We start from the raw sequence: 12,524 nt of genomic DNA, 5'->3' as shown, positions 1-12,524 counted from the left end.
TTTTCATGAAATATATCGACATATTATACTATTATTTTATTTCATTAATTTTTCGACATGCCATAGTATGACTTTTTTTCACTAAATTTTGAAATACTTTAAAATACTATACAGTCTTTTTTTCAAGAAATTTTTCGACACACGATGCCATGACTTTTTTTTCATAAAATATTTCGACATACTATAATATTATTTTTTTCATGAAATTTTTTGACATGCAATAGCATGACTTTTTTTCACTACATTTTTCGACAAACTATATTATGACTTTTTTTTATGAACTTTTTTTTACATAAAATAGAATGGATTTTTCATTAAATTTTTCGACATATTATACTGTGACCTTTTTTTCATGAAATTGTTCGACATATTATGCTTAGAGTTTTTTTCACTAAATTTTTCAACATACTATATTATGACTTTTTCACGACATTTTTTGACATACAACAGTATGAATTTTTTTCATGAAATATTTCAAAATACTATACAATGTCTGTTTTTCACAAAATTTTTCGACACACGATACTATGACTTTTTTTCACTAAATTGTTCGACATACTATACTAAGAGTTGTTTCACTAAATTGTTCGTAACGTCAGAGTGGTATATAGGATGAGGTAACGGTTGACGTTACTCTTTGTCTGAGTAACGTGAGCTCGCGCTGCTCGGGTGGGGTAGCAGGCTCTCTCGTGCAGGCAGAGCAGACAACCGCAGTGGGCTCGTGTCTTTATGTTATACTGGTTCCGGGGCGCTGCTGTCAGGCTCTCTGAGCTCAGTCCGCTTTCTGTCGGTGAAACACACACCGAGTGATGCACCGACCAGCCAGCAGCATCCCTCACACATACCCAAAAGGAGGTGACTTGATCAGCATATGACATTCTCCAGGTAAGACTCATTTATTTATGAATGAATCGGTAAACATCGTTGCTCTTGTCAGTGAGGCTGTAGGAGTCTTGGTGGATGGATGCTGATCTGCTCAGCCTGTGGATGTCTCCTCAGCATCAGTGTGTTCACAACAGGGCGGTGAGCTTTGACCGTTCTTTGCTTTGAAAGTCTGGCTTATAAAGGAGGAAATATGTATATTCCTTTAGCAACTCAAGTTAAAAGATTGGAGCTTTTTCTGTACACACCTAATGCTACAGTCATGTGTGATTCATCCCTGCAGCAGCCTAGTCTACGCCTAACATTATCGATTGTAGTTATATTGCTATAGGCCTTTAGTGTCTCATGAGATGCTGGAAGGTCATTAATTTTTAGATGTCCTTAATGGTCCAATTCCTTTTCCTGCTTCGTTTTATTAAACGGCACCTGAGGCATGTGCATACTACTCAGAGTTATCTTTGTGGAAATGGAAAAATTCAGCCCTGATATCTACTTATTTTCTGTAATATATATAAACCCTATTACCCCATAACATTTGATGACATATTCATTTCCTTATTCTTATTCTTATTCTTATTCTTATTCTTTATTCTTTATTTGGATCCCCATTAGCTGCCACCAGCGACTCTTCCTGGGGTGCACACACAACAAAAACATAACATATAACAATACATATATATATCACATTTTAAAGAAATACAATAAAAACATGTTCAAGACAAATAAAAAATAAAAAAATAAAAAGAAGAGAAAATAAAATTTAAAAAAAATTCAGCCCTGATATCTAATTATTTTCTGTAATATAAACCCTATCACCCCATAACATTTCATGACATATTCAGTTCCTCCCATCGATCCATGGTGCTGCTAGTCACAAGACTGAAGTTGAGAACTGTGTGAGGGCACTACTGCATCTAAGTCCAAGCCTCTGCCGAAAATACACGTTTTTTAAAAGCTAATTTATTTTATTTTTTTATTTTATTTAACCTTTATTTAACCAGGTTAGTCCCATTGAGAGTAAGAACCTCTTTTCCAAGGGAGACCTGGCCAAGACGGTCAGCAGCAAGAACACAGAGTTGCAGACACAAATAGAGATAAAATACAATTCACAAACACTAAAAACACTAAAATTTGCATTAAAAGAGAACTATCTAAAGACAAATGGGGGGGACAAAAAGGAACTTTTCTGGGAGTCAGCTGTACAACAAGGGAAGCTAAAAACATTGTCATGCCATAGAGTCTGCTTCTAAAGCCTTCATTTTAGATTTAAAAATATTTAATGATACCAGCTCCTTGATTTTTAGGTCATTTTGGAGCAAATTCCAGGCTGCAGAATATGCAAAAGCCCTTTCCCCAATTTTTGTCCGAGCTTTTGGGACAGAGGTATATCTGAAGCATATATATGTGGTGTGTCCTTTAGTGCCTGCTGTGTACCACTCTGTGCCAGTCCCGGCCACAGGGGAGGGCAGTTGCTGACAGGCGTTCAGGCGTTGTGTCTGGCTGTTCATTGTTCAGAGGGAGCAGGGGACAGACTCACAAGGTCTGCTTTGCAATTTTATGTCCTTAGCTTCTGTCCTCATCCAGTCATGCAAAAACGCATTTCAGTAGCCATCGTCCACGTTTGATATCTTCGGGCTGTCTGATGTTTACAGTGCAACTCTTGTTTAGTTGGATTTCTGTCACAAAAACAATATTGTCCCTCGAGTCAACGCCACAGTGGAATATTTACAGTACATGTTAAGCTGCATTAGGTTAATAACAGTGGTGCAAGCCTTGTATGTTTTGCTATTATTATACAGTAATATTAAATCTTTGAAGATTTAATATCCATTCAATATTTGGATTTAATTTGACCCTTTTATTCCGCTAAAATGAAGTCAGAAGTAAACATTTGGATAGTAGATTGTAGAGAATAATAAGACGCAGGCTTCGTCCGAAATCTCACACAATGCACTTACATACTCAATATGTGTACTATCATTCAACACACTTTTGTGTGAATAAACAGTATTATATATCTTTTCGGATGCACTAAGCAGTAATTTACGTTTTCACTTCCCGAGAGCCTCCTTGCCGGTTAGAGAAGTGTAACCATGGTAACCCGTGCCAACCTCATGTGACCAAAATAGACGGTTTGTGAAAATCAAAGTCTGAATTAATTTAAAATGTATATTATGCCTAGTAGAGTGTAATCTTATACTTACAGTTAAATTGAAGCCTTATTGATGTTACAGAGCTGTCTGTCAACGTTTGTTATGAATGTTGTCGTCATAACTGCATTGCATTGTGGGATATTTATGCTGTGGTAATGTCCAGCCTTGCATACTGTAATGATTACCATTAATAGTATCCAATTCAAGTACTATTGGTTTCAATTTCATCCCACCCGTAGTAGACAGATATATTTAACGTGCGACAAGAGGAAAGTAGGCTCGCCGCGGTAATCGGTGTTACCGGTGTTACACGGGGATCGGGCATACAGCGATGACAATACTTGCCCACTTGCCCACTTTTTTTTTTTATAGAAATAAAACCCATATTGTTCATTTTGGCTTATCAGTACTGTGTTATCATTTTCCAATCCAATCCAAATTTATTTATAAAGCACATTTAAAAACAACAAAGTTGACCAAAGTGCTGGTCAACTTATACATAGTCGGACAGACGCTACAAACTGAAAGTGAAAGTGTCTCAGCACAGAGTAGCATGAGTCAGATTTCACACACACGGGACAAGAGAGTTGACAGACAAGACAATGGTGGAGGATTTGGTGTCAAAGCAAAAATGTCCTCACTGTGACCAATAAAGAGGTTAACAGTGGGACAGGATAAAGATGGAAGAAGAGGCTTGTACAGCGGGACTGGGGAGTAGAGAACACACAGAAAGAGAGGGGGAACAATGGCTGTGTCACAGATGAGAAAGAGGGTGTTGACCAGTGCTGTATGGAGGAGAGTAATGCATGGCTATTAAAGAAAGCAAGGGGCCACAGGAGAGCCATGATAGAAACCTGTAAGGCCTTAGAGGATGCACCCATCATGTTGACTTGTGATGTTCAAAGTGGAGCTGCTAAGTTTTCATTTCCCACCTTTTCCTTTAGGTCTGTGCTCACTTCCTGTGCACTGCCCTCTCTTTCACTCGCCTGCTTTGTCTCACCACCTCCGTAGCCTGGGATAGTTGTCTGTATAGCACCTGCACTGAAGGACAAACACCCTCCCTGCAGCCTGCTGGGACCTTATTCGTGCCGCAGACGGAGGATACTAAATTGGACTCCAGGGGAGGAAACAGAATAGGCCTCCGAAAACAGCCTCCAGCCCTGCTGCACAAATTATGAAAGATAATAACTATTTGGAAATATGTGATTAAGTCATTAACCTATCAAGACAAGTGATCTAAACGCGCTTGTTACGAGTTTTGGATAAACAAAAATATTCCTTTAGCTGCCTTAGCATTGTGGATGGCAGTGCCACAGGGAAATCAGCTATTAGGGCTGTCAACGCAATAATAACGCGTTAACGCAAAATTGTTTTAACGCCACTAATTTCTTAAACGCATTAACGCAATCGATCCTCTGGAGGTTGTAGTGGGCTCAGTTCTAAAGTTAGAGTGAAGATCATATGAAACTAGAAAACCTAAGGAATCCATTGGTACCAACCATGTCATGTAGCTTGTCCTGAAGGAGGCTAAATAACGCTACGAAGTTACATTTTGGCGAGGAAAAACTGTCATGGCCATTTTCAAAGGGTTCTCTTGACCTCTGACCTCAAGATATGTGAATGAAAATGGGTTCTATGGGTACCCACGAGTCTCCCCTTTACAGACATGCCAACTTTATGATGATCACATGCAGTTTGGGGCAAGTCATAGTCAAGTCAGCACACTGACACACTGACAGCTGTTGCTGCCTGTTGGGCTGCAGTTTGCCATGTTATGATTTGATATATAATTTTATGCTAAATGCAGTACCTGTGAGGGTTTCTGGACAATATGTGTCATTGTTTTGTGTTGTTAATTGATTTCAAATAATAAATATATACATACATTTGCATAAAGCAAGCCTATTTGTCCACTCCCATGTTGATAAGAGTATTAAATACTTGACAAAACTCCCTTTAAGTTACATTTTGAACAGATGTAAAACGTGTGATTAATTTGCGATTAATCACAATTAACTATGGACAATCATGCGATTAATTGTGATTAAATATTTTAATCGATTGACAGCCCTAGTTATTATATAATATGTATAATATCTTCTTAAAATCTTTGCTCTCTAAGCTATGGATTTAATGCACCAACATTTAAGTTCTCTACTCCGCTCATAACATCGGTGTGGGCGGAGGTACAACGAGATACTATTTTGCCCTTTGGCAAAAACAAAAGATTCTGAGATAACAGAACCCATAGATAGGGCCTCAGGGTGGGTGTTGATTTTCATGTTGCATAAAACTGTTAGAAAGCTAAAATGGCGATTGAAATGATGATTTATGATAAGGCTTTTGTGAGATAAGTGGTGCTGCAGTGTTTTTACAGACAACTGTATTACTGTCAAAAAGTTTTGTGTGAGCAATTGGAGCGAACAGCTTTCTGTTCTACACATTTAGCCTATAGAGGCTGGGCTGTGAACCACACTGTTGCTGCTGAATTACAGATGAAGAGGGCTAGGTAAAATTTACACCTTAGATCTTGTAGGTTAATCCACTGGAAATTAATTTATGTAAATAGAATTTTTACCTGTTAAGTTACAGAGTATTTCTATCCAAAACAAAGGAACTGACCACATGTTATGCTGTTTTGATTATGGACTACTGCAGGGATGCATCTGATTAATATTTCTTGTTATTGATTAAAATTTTGATTGTATTTATGATTGTTCGATTAATTCTTTATTACTTTATCAAACATAGGTAAATTGTCAAAAAAAGTGCCAAAGTAGCTATCGTTACAGTGCTTTTTTTATCCATGCAAATACTCAAAAATATTGTTTAATTACAATCATATAAGAAAGAAAGAAGCAGCTCATATTCACATTTAAGATGCTGAAACCAGCAAATGTTTGGCATTTTTCTTTCATGTCTAAAACAATTATTACATTATCAAAATTGTCCATTAATTTTATGTCGTCAAGCTAATCAACTGATTGTTTGTTTCACTATTTAGTAACTACAAACATGGCCAACTGTCTCCATAAGGTGGAAATCAGAGTATCAAGATTTAAATTGATGATGTCATCAGGCAACATTTTTTGCAATTGGTCTTACGTGCCTGCAGACTCGTATATTACGTTGTTTTTATGTAAATGTATGGGTGCACTGCTATGAATCTGAAATTACTCCTCTATTCCAGTACGATCACCATGTGGCTGCTGTCATATGGTCCCATGAGTTGTTCCATTATTCACCGTCTGTGGAGGATTTATCTCCAGATGACATCATCACTACAGTCAGTCTCTCTGCAGCTCAGCTTCACAAAACAGTACTGAGCTATACAATATTATAGAAAGTAGATAGTATGGCTGTCAATCTATTAAAATGTTTAATTGCAATTAATTGCTTGATTGTCCATGATTAATCGCGATTCATTGCAAATTAATCACACATTTTCTATCTGCTAAAAATGTAACTTAAAGGGAGATTTGTCAAGTATTTAATACTCTTATCAACATGGTAGTGGGCAAATATGCTTGTTTATGCAAATGTATGTATATATTTATTTTTGACAGCCCTAGTAGATACATATGAATTGCATATATGAATTTATATGAATTTATACTGAGTAGTCATGAGTTTAACTCACTTTCTTATACGAAGGTCATACTTATAAAAGCTTATACAATTCTCTTGGAATCAACCTGATTGTCGATCGTCCTGTCTTTGTTGACTCAGCTCTGGGTCCAGATGCTGATGGAAAACATTTTTTTCTACTATTATAATATCATATTTAGAGGATTGTGCAGCCTTGCACAGGTACAGTATGTGCTCTCTGAGTGCTATGTAGCTTTATGTTGCAGTCAGCCATATCAAGCTTAATTCAGATTAAAACCTAGGCAAAAACTTGGTCACGGCCAGCTAGAGTGGTCAATAGCGAGAAAGAAGTTAGAGCTGACAGAAGCATTTCACCTCTACATGTCCTGATTGGAAATATGCTGAACCTTTCAATCCATAGTGGTTGTGTTTCATAAGGTAATTTGAAAAAGCACTGTAACCTAATATATCTACCGAGTATGTGCTTCGGTTCATCATCTTCAACTGCACAGCTTTGCTGGCTGTTCTGCACTGTAAGGACTTTAATCCTCTGGTTTTCAGCTTGCCAGCAGCTGTTTTGTTTTCACTTTTTTCGTCTGGGTTTATAGACTAATCACAGTTCACTGTTCATCACAAGAGGAAATGGTTTTCTGGATTAATGCATCAAAACTTAGTCAGAGTTGCAAGGAGAAGTGACTCACCATCACATATTAGATGATGATGCGGCTCCTAAGAAATATCCACATTACATATTCAATTTGACATTCATCTACAAAGTTGACCTTTCATATTCAAATTTGTATCCAATGATCGTGGTGCAGTATATGAATGTGATGCTGGATTGAGTCATATTTTTGTAAGCTTGAGCAATCTGACATAGATATTGCTTTTTTAAAGTTGTGTCTCTAAGTGATGTCTGATCAAGGATATAATGTGCCATAAGTATAACCATACAAAAGGCCAGGCTGTATAACATTTACAGTCAGTTGTCTCTAAATAAAGCATGAATAGCCTGAAGGAGTTGGGTCAGCCCTTGTTGTCCAGCTCTTGACATTGTTCTAGTATCACACACATGGATATGACAGCCATATCAGTGCTACTCAAGTTGTTTTGACAGCACTGTCTTATTCGATTTCAGTTTTTCCTTGAACGTGTGATCTGTGTTTCTGCCTCTGTCATGCTTTTTCCCCCTAAACCCTCACTAGACTACTTTGATTTTGAGACAAAGCTGTCGCCTATCGCTTTCATCCACTGGTTACTATCGATCTGAAGCGGCTTGATCGGTCTTTTAGATTTGCTGAAGTGTTGACTTTTGGCTTAGGGGTATAACGTGCTACTACTATTGCTCTATACTAACAGGGAAAGGAAACATGCAGAAATCCAGGTCACATTCTGTGTTAGGCATGGTGAAGGAGGTACTGTTTCGACATTTCTTGTTTCATTGTTTTTGACAGTTCTCAAAATGTGTGCCAGTCTTTGAACTGTTGTTTCAACCAATCTTTCAGCTGGTGTATAGAGTGCAAAGTCACTTTAACATTGTTTCTATTCAAAGACAAAGGAAAAGATTATCTCCTCTGTGTCAGTGATGAAGCTGCAAGCAAACTTCCACAGCATGCATCAGCTGTCTTTGCTATGTCATGTTTTTCTTTCGATATTCTCCACTCATTGTCAATAACGTCTCTCTGCCCTGCTGCTCTGGTCCTGCTGTAAAATCCATTAAAGGTGCAGTGTGCACGATCTGGCAACATGCTCCAAACAAATAAGGGTCTATGGCAAGCCTAAGGGTCTGTGGCAAGGTATTGTCGATGATTTAGTGTGGTCGCATATACGCAGCAATAAACACTCTTAAACACCTAAAGCATTAGTTATTACTTTGGCACGGTCCAAATCTGCAGTGGGAGGCCGTCTGAACGCTGTGGAGAGAAGGACTCGCCTTCCAGTTTGTTTTAGTTTCGTTCTGTTAATCGACACATTTGGGTGATGCCGTTACAAATGAAATGTTTGACGTGTATCCACAGATATACATGACTTAAAGGGACTGTTTGTAAGAATCAGAAATTGCTTCTTAACAGCGACACCTGTGGCCATTAAGTCAACGAAAGTCAGCGTCCTGTTGCTTGCGCTCGCGCTTGTGCTCGCTCTACATAGACATGAACGAGCATCGCTCAAAACAGTGAGGCGACACACGTCAGCTAAAACCACAATATCACTCTATATTTCACCTGTTTGGCAGTAATGTTAGCTGACCAGACGAAAGTCTCTCCATGAATCACTGCTGATCCTAGTGTTGGCTTTTCCTGCTTCAGCCTACCGACCGGAGACGATAACGTTTCTCGCTGCGGAGCCCCGTCACTTCACAAGACACGGGAAACCTCTGTTGGTCTGGAGGAGCTGCAGCATATATTTCTGCACAAACGTCCACTGTACATTCACTAGATATTCTCAGAGCTAAACTAACTCTTCTGCAGTGTGTAGTGTGCGCGCATGCACGTGAGAGTGGAGCGAGAACGAGCGCGGTGTTTGAGTGAAGGCAGGTATGCAGAGGAGCAGAGGAGCAGAGTACAGCAGAGACTCCGGTCCTGGAGACCAAAGCTACGGTCTCCCCCGCGTACTCCGGCCGCGGCCAGCACTGTTTTGCAAGACGGGTTTCACTAGATATAACTTTGCGGTTTTAGTGCTTCCGTGTAGTTTGTGTTGGAGTCTTGTCTGAACAGCGTAGCCACACGCGAGCGCGCATGGGACACCGACCCAGATTAATTTATACGTGGAATAAGTTACAAACAGTCCCTTTAAGCTGAAGAATGTCAGCATACACAATCGTTGTCAGTTGAGCTTGCCGATCACTGCTTTAGAGGATCGTGGGCGAGGTTCTGCAGGTTGTTCTCCGTGGGAATGCATGCTTTGACCGGTGGCAGCCATTCTTGCAATGCGCCGACGCACGTTGTGCAAATCGGCATATTTTGTAATCGATGACATCGATTACGTTAAGGAATGGCCCTAGCTCTAATGTCAACACTGTAACCTCTTCACATTCTTTTGATAATGTGAGTTCATTTATTGAATGTTTTAAACTAAAACTCTGGCCAGATCTTGCAGATTGCACCTTTTTAAGCTTTGTGAAGTCAGTCTCCAGAATGCATCAACACTTTTCTTTACTCCCTTGACATTCTCCAACACATCAATGACCCGCACCTTCAAGTAATCAATATCAAAGTAGTGACTAGTTGAGGCATGAAAAGATTTGTGAGAGATGTTGCAGGCCAGCAGGATGTGTTGTTGACACCATGTTGAGTCAGTTGTGAAGGTCAAGGCCACATTGTCTCTAACTCGAAAACATACAAGTAGTGTACTAAATCTCTCTTGACTGTGCCCCTACTAAACAAACATGATATTATCGTCACTGCTTCTTTAAATACCCCATTGCTTTCCACACATGCAGTTACACAATCAAAAATCCCCTGGTTTTTATAGGTGTTGCTCTTTTTTATGACTGCTGCTGGTGACAGGAGTGGGATGCAGGATATATCTTAAACTTGACACCCTTGTCTTCTCTGAAATCTTCTTTTGCACTTTTCTCCGCCTATTTAGCGAAGATGCATGCCGTCTTTTTTTATTTCTCTACCTCATCAGACGGAATTAAATTCAAAGCAATCCTTGAAAAAGACAGTTGCTTTGAAATCAGTAACATGTAAGTATGCCTTTGCAAGCTGGATCTACCGATGCAACAAAAAGATACTTTCCCAACTGTTGCTTTATATAATATCTTAAATAAATAATATCTCTAAGCAAGCGACATCATATCCTGTTCGAGAACCGGAAAACATATGAAACTCAGAGTCCCCTACAGATAGATCTCTGGCGTGTGGTCTGAACCAGCTTGGTCCACTTCTTTCCCTGGTCTGCTTTAGCCTGGTGATGACATGCATCTTGAGTAGATACACTGCATATTTGTACATCATGTTATCCCATACTGTAACCTGCTGTGCGGCTGAGCAGTGGCTCTGTCCAACTGTATTGTGTCGCTTTACTCTGTTAATGAATTATGTTTCTGCATGTATTGTATGACCCCCCTCCGTCATACAGCTACTTCAACAAAACCCCCTTTGCTCAAAGAAAATGGTCTTTACTGACCCTGATAGGGACTTAAGACATATACAATATGTTAATTAAGATAAATTAAGATAAATCCCATTTTACCTCTATTATAAACCAACGACAACATACCATATTGTTCAAAAGTTTGGAATCGCCTGCTCAAAAGCTTGATTCAGGACAGCCAGATGGCTGAGTGGACTACTCTATATTTTTGAATGGTCTTTCATGAATTTTAGGTTGTAGAAAGGTGTCTTTACAAATAGATGTTGTTTTATGTTTGTTTATGTATGAAGGGTTTGCAAAAAAATGTTTTGTACATGGAGAACAAAACGGTGTACAGTGGTTCAATCAGACTGACAATTGGATGAGTAGAAAGAGACAACAATACCAAGTAAATGAGAATATAAATAGTAGTAGTAAGTATTTGGGGGGCTTTATCCTAATCCTATTCTCCCCGGCCGTGCAACACTGTGGGGACATCGACTAAATAGAATATTTAATCATTTCATTGGGGCCAACATTAATTCAATTGTAAATAAAACATTCGGTGTCTGAATTATACAGTTTTTTTATCTGTTAAAATTGCAGGAAAGAATACAAACATCAGTATAGAGTGCTACAGGAATGAGTCCTAAAACCCGGAAATGAGTTCGCGTTTTAGCACTTCCGGTTCCCTCATCTGGAAGTCAATGTGTTTTTTAATGGGTTTTTAGTTAGATGCCTGAAATAAGGTCTGTGGTTAACACAAGCTTAAGAGTGATAACATTTTGTTCTATGAAATAAAATACGTCAGTAAATATCCCACTCGTGAATTTTGAAGCTTTTACGTGTCTTAAACAAGGCGGTTGCTAACAAGTGGCTCAATGAGACTACTAATCGTCATCACACCGACTCGTCTGCCTTTACAGCCTCATTGTGTGTACTCGCGTTCATGCGACCGTGGTGTAGTTCGTCTATAGCCCAACGTTAGCTTTTTACCTCTGGCGATTACATTCACACTTCAAAAATCATAAAAGCGATTATCTTGCTGAACAAAACGTGTAAGTATCATAAATGTGTGTTTGCCACAGAGCTTATTTTCTCCATTAATCCAAAAACCCAATGGAAAAATACCATTGGCTTTTCGTTGAGGGAAGCAAAACGATGCAAACTTCCTGGTTGGCCTACAAATATACGTCATCCCTGGAGCTCTCTGTTACAAGTGATTCCAAACTTTTGATCGGTCGTGTACTTTTGCATGTCAATGTGGAAATATGGCACAGTACTTCATGGTACTACATGAAGAATGTGTTCCTTCAAGCCGTTCCTTACTTAAATTCATGAATAATGAGTCTGTGAATATTACAGTTTAAACTGTGGATCATTTTTTTCCAAGTGCGTTGGTGTCCACTAGAATCAATGAAGTGATGCATAAACATCATTTCACCTCTCTTTATGGCATTAGCATGTAAATGAGTCCAAATCAGTTTCACACTCTGTGACTAAATCAGGTCACATTGGGAGGAAAGCAAAATGGCTAAGAAAGAAAGTGAGAGAAGATAGAACAAAAGAAAGCCTTCTCCCACAGCGCTTGGTGAAAGAGAAACCCATTCATAGCTGCATTAATCATGGGTGGCACTAAAGAATCGCACTGAGGCAACACCCAGACAGAGAGAGAGAGAGAGAGAGACAGAGAGAGAGAAGCATTGAAATAGTCTAATTCCTTAACTGGATAAATCTGAATCAGTCTGCTTTCCCTTCACAGTTGTGTCCTCTGTGATCTAGCTCAGTATAATTTAAACATCTGACTCTAGTTAGGCTAGGTTC

General features: G+C 39.0%; 1 protein-coding gene across 3 annotated transcripts in view; it reads left to right on the top strand.

The window, feature by feature from the left end:
* Positions 1–695: 695 nt before the first annotated feature.
* The window catches only part of apba2b (amyloid beta (A4) precursor protein-binding, family A, member 2b), an 85,586-nt gene continuing 73,757 nt past the window's right edge, over positions 696–12,524 (top strand). For 2 of the 3 annotated variants that reach the window (XM_037748050.1, XM_037748059.1), the window contains exon 1: positions 696–885. The gene's annotated coding sequence lies outside the window, so the exon portion shown is untranslated. The remainder of the gene's footprint in view (positions 886–12,524) is intronic. The other variant, XM_037748069.1, reaches the window with a different exon arrangement.

This window comes from Sebastes umbrosus, chromosome 2, assembly GCF_015220745.1.
Source record: "Sebastes umbrosus isolate fSebUmb1 chromosome 2, fSebUmb1.pri, whole genome shotgun sequence".
NCBI lineage: Eukaryota > Metazoa > Chordata > Actinopteri > Perciformes > Sebastidae > Sebastes > Sebastes umbrosus.
This window is presented reverse-complemented; position numbering and strand designations above follow the sequence as displayed.